Source organism: Pinus tabuliformis, chromosome J (assembly GCF_031772625.1).
Source record: "Pinus tabuliformis cultivar Carrire ecotype Pingquan chromosome J, CPIR1, whole genome shotgun sequence".
In the NCBI taxonomy this organism is placed as follows: domain Eukaryota; kingdom Viridiplantae; phylum Streptophyta; class Pinopsida; order Pinales; family Pinaceae; genus Pinus; species Pinus tabuliformis.
Genome location: NC_142295.1, coordinates 1,218,449,158 through 1,218,456,729, shown reverse-complemented (window position 1 = coordinate 1,218,456,729; position 7,572 = coordinate 1,218,449,158). Strand labels below are relative to the sequence as shown.

At 36.9% G+C, this 7,572-nt stretch overlaps 1 pseudogene; it reads right to left on the bottom strand.

Moving 5' to 3' along the window:
* Positions 1-6,052: 6,052 nt before the first annotated feature.
* LOC149231519 (3-ketoacyl-CoA synthase 4 pseudogene) lies at positions 6,053-7,325 on the bottom strand (annotated as a pseudogene).
* Between the last annotated feature and the right edge of the window lie 247 nt (positions 7,326-7,572).

Sequence of the window (7,572 nt, the reverse complement as noted above, 5' to 3'; positions counted from 1 at the left end):
ATGAAGGATAAGTATCAGTATTGTATTTTAGTTTTTCTATGCATGTGATTTATGATTCTAGTCTATGGTGATTACATGTGATTTATGATTATGGTTTATGATGATTACATGTTATTTATGATTTTGATCTATGATGGTTATGTTTTGAGCTAACCTAATCTAATGGTTTTATACATGATGCTAGTTTGACTTGTTGTGACAGGAAGAAAATATGATTGTAAGTGTACCTTATTGACGAGCTACCAATGAGGTATGATTTAAAGTTATTTTCAATTTATTTTGAATCTAATGGAAGTTATGTGTTTAGTACAGGAAGCACGAAAATTCCTGGTTGGTTGATTAAAATCAACTTCAAGAATCAACAGTAGCAGTGAAAAGAATTGGAATACATAGTAGTATGCTAGTAAAGCATTTAAGCACAAGGCCATTGTGGGACACTGGTACCCAACAGTGTCCATTTATTTCCATGAACACGCTATGACCGTTATGATGGTTTTAAGGGAGGGATATGTCTTGGTTTTTGTATCTTCCGATGTGAGGAAGACTTGCCAAGGGATGGAATGCCTGAGATGTTGGTGCCAGTGGAACTTGGAAGGTGAGTGACTGCATGGAAGGGGTTGACCGGATTGCCCGAGCGACTATGTAGCAGAAAAGGGAAGACTGGGGATGGATTTTTTTTTGTCAACAGCATTGCCAAATGGAATCATATGCACATTGGGAGTGCGCCCTGGAACAATGAGTTGGTAACTCTTCAATGAGAGGACAAGTGGTGTAGGATATTAATGTTGGACATTGGATGCATTTTGACTGTGGCTGTGGATTCTGGACTTTCTGAGAATGAGGATAATCCTAGTGTTACTTTAGGGTGGAGGTGTGAGGCTACGAATTCCCTTGTTATGGATGTAGGAATTGTATCTTTTTATTTGTTGGTTGAGAAAATGTGTATATTATTGTAAATATTGTAATGAGCTAGATTTATAAAGGTCCATAGACAATATGGTTATTTTCTTATTGAAGCAAATGTGTGTGTATATGTGATTGTTGTAAATACCATAGTGGGTTTTGTTATAAAGCTCCACTATGTGGTATGTTGTCATGATGTTTTGTTTTAGCAAATGGTCATTATAAATACTGCAATGAGCTATGTTATAAATCTCCATGGGAAGTATGTTTTGTTTTCAGTGGTCTTGTTGGTTATAAGTGTCATTCAACACCGAGGATGGTGCTCCCTGGAGGGGGAGGGTTCTGTAACAAACATGGTTAATAAATCCATGTAAATATATATAACTCCATGGTGATGGGACATGTATTCCAAGCTAAATGGTGGGGGAAACATCCTAATGGGGGTTGATTCAGTTTATTATAGTTAAGGAAATTGGAAAAGGAAATGGAAAAGGCCTTGGAAAGGCATGAGGCATTTTATTTATGAAAATAATGGAAATTAGAAGAAAAGGAAGGTCGAAGGTCACAGATTGCATGTGAGGAGGAAAATGAAGAAATAGAGGCCTCGTTAATAAAAAGGCTTCTGAGGATCAGTGGGCAAGACTTGATCATTTTAGTTTTGGATATCTCTCATTATTATCTCTCTCTCATAGTCTTGGATACTTAGATTTTTCTTGGAGCACTCTTATAGGGTATGGCACAGTTGGAGTTTTGGAGCAAGAAGGCAAAGGAAGAGAAGGAAAGTGCAACAGGGCATCAGGATTAGTAACTACACCAAATTGTCTTGCAGGTACCGAGTTGCATGTATGATTTCTTCACTAGTTTTGGCATGCATGGCATATGCATGTGGTTTCTTAGATGTGATTTGTCATTGGCATGAAGGATTTCCTGGATCGACAGTGGATTGCCTAGCCTTTACATTTCTTGGATAGCCATGGGGTTTGTGGGTTTACTTTCATTGTTTTGTTTTGGTTGGTTCTCATGTTCCTTAGCTTGGGTTGAGTTATTAGTTCCTAAAAGCCATGGTTGGACAAATGCTCTAGAAGCCCTGTAATGGCTTAGGTTGAGTTACTAGTCCTAGAAGCCTTCGTTGGACAAATGCTCTCGAAGCCCTGTAACAAATTGGGTTGAGTTACTAGTCTTGGAAGGCTTGGTTGGACAAACGGTATGGAAGCCTGACAACAATTGTGGGTTGAGTTACTAGTCATAGAGCCTTGGTTGGGCAAATGCTCTGGAGCCCAACAATAGCCATGGATTGAGTTACTATTCTTGGGAGCTGGGTTGGAACAAGTGCTTTGGATCCCTGGAAGGCGGGAGTAGATACCGATCTGATGATGATTTTGGTGATGTTCGACCATGAGGTGGAATCACTGTTTGATGGGTTGAGATGGAAGGCCTTTAGAAGCCTTGGATGGTTTTTTATTAATGTGTTCTATGAGATCCCACATTCATTCTTGGAATATTGCACGTGGGTGAATGGTTGAAGAGAGATTTGGCTCAAAAATTCTATGGTCGAGTGGAACATGGAAGTCCCATCTCGAGTTTGGATTTTGCATCAGTAATGAAAGGTTATTTCTCCTTGTATCTCTATGAGCATTATGATGGATTATATATGGTTTATATGGCTGTGATTTCATTAGTATTTATGTGCTTATTATGTTGGTTATGTATGTATTTCATGACAGTAGTTATGTATGGCTCTCATCATGTTCTTACTTGTTATTGAACAATCAATATATCTATGACCTAATCGATGAAATGGTAGCTAATTTGATAAGTAATCAATGGTTCATAGTGATTCTCAAATAAGTATGAGATCCCTACACTTAATTCTGTTGTTTACACATGTAGGTTACATGTTCACGATATGTTTGGTGAAATGCCTATCATGGCTAGTAAGCGTTTGGCTAAGGTCTTGATCATCTCATTGCTTTTGCATAATTGTTTCCCTATAATTTTCCTGATTCTAAGCATTCATTCCATTCTGGATAGTGGCATGATCTTTGGGCTTGATAAAGTTGCTTAAATATCGAGGTCGCTGGCACAGAACTGACAATTTTGGTCCACAGTCACTAGTAGGTAGGACTATGAGAGCGACTTTGGGTTTTTGGTCACTCCCTTTCCCATAACATGAGAGTGACTATGGACTAAGCGGTCGAGAACAATAGCAGGACCTAGGGACAGGTTATCTGAGTGGCTAACTTGTCTTCTGAGGGCTCTGTTAATGATGTTGGATGAATTTGTGTGATGTTCTCTCGATTCCATTTCCTTAAGGCTACCTAAGAGGTCGAATATGATTGCAGTAGCATCACTCCTCATGTTTACCCCAGTTAGCATGGTTACTTTTGGTAGACCTAGGAGGGGGGTGTTACAAACTTGTGAGCTTTATTCTAAGGATTCCCAGGTGCCCATTCATATTCTATCTAGCTATATATCCCACGTCGCAATGTTTTGATGCCATTTCATTCAACAAAATCAATAATGTAGTAAATGTGCATGCCCTTTGACTCTCAAAGAGTGGTTTATTTCATAAGGTAACTCGAATAAATTTCCTTCCAGGTCGGGTAACAAAGCAACTAATAAGGATAAAATATTTGACCTGATGAGCGCAAGAAGAAACCCAATGCTAAAATGTTAGAAGAGTTTTTTATAAGGAAAAGCTAGCTCGAAGGTTTTATTTTCTACCACCACCAATGTTTTAATTCGAGTTATTTTCTCAAATAAGCCCAAATCGAAAGTTGTTTGTTCCCCAATGGAAGAGTTTTATGGTAGAGTTCAATTTCTTTGTTTGAAGAAACCAACTCGAGGGAGTCGATGTGCCTTAGTTTTGAGGACAGAGCTCAAGTTTAATATAGTTTCATTAGTTTTTGAGAATAAACCAACTCCTCAAATAAGGGGTGGGGACAAAAAAATAGTCAATTCTACCAATGATGTGCAGAGAATCAAAGAGTTTTTCTACCCAATAAGCCAGCTCGACTTTTAGGGGTGGGGAAAAAAGCACCAAATTTCGAGTCCCAAAATAAGAAATTCCGGCCCTTAGTTCATCAACCAAGCAGCTCAAGAAGCTAAGAATAAAGCATCAAGATGAGATTCATTTTCCTAGCAAGTGGAAATCAAGAGATCAATCAGCCAGCAGGCAAGTCCCACTGTGGACTTAAGGTTCACAGAGAGTTTTTGTTCCCTGTGGTCTTTCGTTGAATGTCCCTAGTACTTTGCAGGCTGCCTCTTTCTTGTAGGTCTCCATGTCAAGGATCTAACCTATTTTCATTCCAATCATTGTTCCCAACTATATAAATGTCTTGAGATCTAGTGGCGAAGTTGGGATTTTTACCATCTCTAACTCTGTGGACCCCTTGATATTGGAATCTATGAAGAGACAAGTAGAATTGAAGAACTTATGCTTACCTTCGGGCCACTCTCTAGTGGGTGATAAATCATATAAGTAATCAGGCATCAGATGAAGGTTTTTTCAGGATTTCTAAACAATCTTAGACATTTTACCAAGCATCATCTCTTGTCCCTATCGCTAGTAATCTTGATATAATCACTTTCTGCATTTAGGAAATAATTCAAACCCAAAAAATTCTCTACGCACCAGTCCTCAACCACAATAGCCTATAAATTTGGGTACATGCCTACACAAAAAGAGTGAAACTCTTTGGAACTTGTGATGGTTGTTCTACAATACAAGCAACCCACGAGTTCCTACAGGTAACCCTAATAACTTAAAACTCTTTCGACCTTAAAGTATTCAATAGGCATGATAATTCCTTGGACCTTGTGGCATATACAGAGCTTAGAAAGATTAAATGACCATGTATCTTGAAATATATATATATATCTATATATATATATATATATATATATATATATATATATATATATATATCATGGTCATGGAATGGATTTGTACATGACATACTTTATCAATAGCCTTTTTTGGAGATTATGCTTTATCTTGTGCTCCTTCAACGAAAGTGTAACCAATCAACTGCTTTTCTTCTTGAATAATGAGTAGGTATACCTCAACCTAAAATTTAAAAATGTGTGTGTCATATGTCACCTTTCTATAGGTGCAAACCAATTCCTAATATCTTCAAACCATTTTATTATCGATAGTCAGTCAATGTATTTAGTGAAGGACGATGTATTTTTTAAGGAATTCTTGTAGTCAATACTGCCAAAATATATTACTCTAATGTTTACTTTCTTGCTGAAGGACATGTTTGGGGCATCTTGTAGCTTGATGACCTCCTTTAAAATGTAATTGTTCAAAATCAAGGACTTCCTTTATGATGCCAACCTTCCAGATACATATATCAGTAGATATTCTTTAAAGGCGAATAAATGAAATCAGCTACTGTCACTGCTAGTCTACCCACAAACCACTATTTTGAAAAGGAAAGTGATCTTACAAAGAAAAATACTATGATACCTACTCATTAGTTGGATTGTCAATTTTCCTACACTCAGATCTATGAATTGAAAGGTGTTATTGGGAAAGAAACATATACTACACTGGAATCCAATAGGAATAATTTCCAGTTGACTACACATGCTCCATTAACATGACTAAATTTTAGAAATTAATCCACTAGATTACCTTTGAAAATCAAGTAAATGAAAAACACATAAACATGATCACTTTGAAATTTAATTTTTCGACACTCAAGCACCTTGACGATGCAAAATTTTCAACTAGCTATTTCAGCAATGTTGAAAAGAATGGTAGTCCTGGAGAGAAATTTGAAGGGGAAATATCATGAATTTCCCATTGAAACAATTCCCACAAATGAGTTTTATACAAATAACAAAGAACTTTCCTGATGCTACTACTAGCCTACCTACAAACTTTTCATGAGAAAAACTATAAAAATGAAAAATCCCTCTTAAAGCTTGGGATGTGGCATAGTATGGAAATTCAAAGGTTGGATATACATCTTGAAGATGCCATATTCTCGAAGTGTAGACAATTAAAAATCAAAGTTAAACCATGTGAGATACCTTGAAATGGGGACAAATAAAAAATGCCAAAGTTGCAGAACTCCAAAGTGCACACATATCTAGGAGATACACGCAGATCTGAGGTTGAACTAGATGTATTATAGTTTCAACTCATTTCTCTAGTTGTTCCTTCTATCATCAATTTTACTGGATATTGATCAATGCAATCATCCCAAGGACCATCAGTCGATGATTTCACTATTCGAAGTTCTTTCCAAAAAACACTATTGCACTTGAATCCACTACCAAATGTAATCTACAAAATCCGATTGCCTTTCTGCATACGTCCTTTGGCCTCAATATAACTGAGCTCATACCAGATTGAGCTTGAGAAAGTGTTTCCAAAGCATTGTAGATTCATCCTCGAGGCCTCTATATGTATTGGCTTGAGATGAAATTTCTTCTAAAACTCATATATCACTGCTCTTCCTCTAGCATGAATACATAAATGCTTAGATGCAAAATTAAAATATGGAATATAAGGTTTGGTATTCATATTGAAGACCTTTCTCCCAACAAGGGTGGAAAAGAAAAGCAATTGCTCACTTATGGGAAGAACAAGAGGTCTTAGACTTGTGATATTAGTTTTCAATGATCCTCTTGCTATGGCCATAAGTTCTTTCGATAATGACACATCAAGATTTCCAGCTTCATCTTACTCCTAATAAACATGATTGAATGCTTTATCATATGCTCCTTTATAAGTTCTCACAACATGGAAAATCTTGTACTTTGCATGTTGACGGTCAGAGTGCTTATTTGAAAGAAGAACTACAAATTACGCAACACGAAACAAGCAATTAGGTATCAACATTGACTTTTTATTGCCAAAATATCAATTCTTAGTAATGTTTTCTATGCTCACAACTATTTCATATGTGCTTCTATGAACTTGTAAAAAATCCTTGGCAAGATCATTGGCAATAACTCTGACACAACAACCCCATTCCACCTAAATTAAATCTCTCAATGTTCCCTCTCAACTTATACATATTCATAATCATAGAAAAGAGTGAAGGAGTTTGATTGAATACACTGTAGTCCACCATACAAATCCCGATATCCTTGGGTTTCAACCCTCTTTTCTTAAAAATATTTTCTAGGGAACCCAACATGACCTACTCAATCTCTTCTCATGTTGTGGCCATGGAGAGCCACGGGGGAATATAATGCACTGTAGTAGGAAGATAAGTGTTATCTCCTAAAGCTGATCATTCCAGTATCTTCACCTGGAATTCCAAGAATGAATCTTGAAAATATCTCGAAAGCTTAGAGTGTTCCATATAGCGTCGGAAGTTCACTTTGAGGCTTTCAGGGGGCTTGTAGCAGAAGTAATCCATATGATACATAGGTTTAGGGTGAGACATCATATATATCATGCACCCAAAAACAAGAATGGGACCCTGAACGTCTGTAATTCAGAACCTATACCTCATATTCTTATAAATTCTTCTTTAAGTAAGAGAAATAGAGAATTAAGGGAAAATGAAAATTAACCTTGGAGGAGGATTTAATCACCTGTTGAATCTTCTAGAAGAGAGAAGGATAACCTGAAAAGGGTCATTTCTCCTGTAGAATACCATCGCCTAGACTCCACCTCACACAGTTAACAAAGGTCTAAGCATA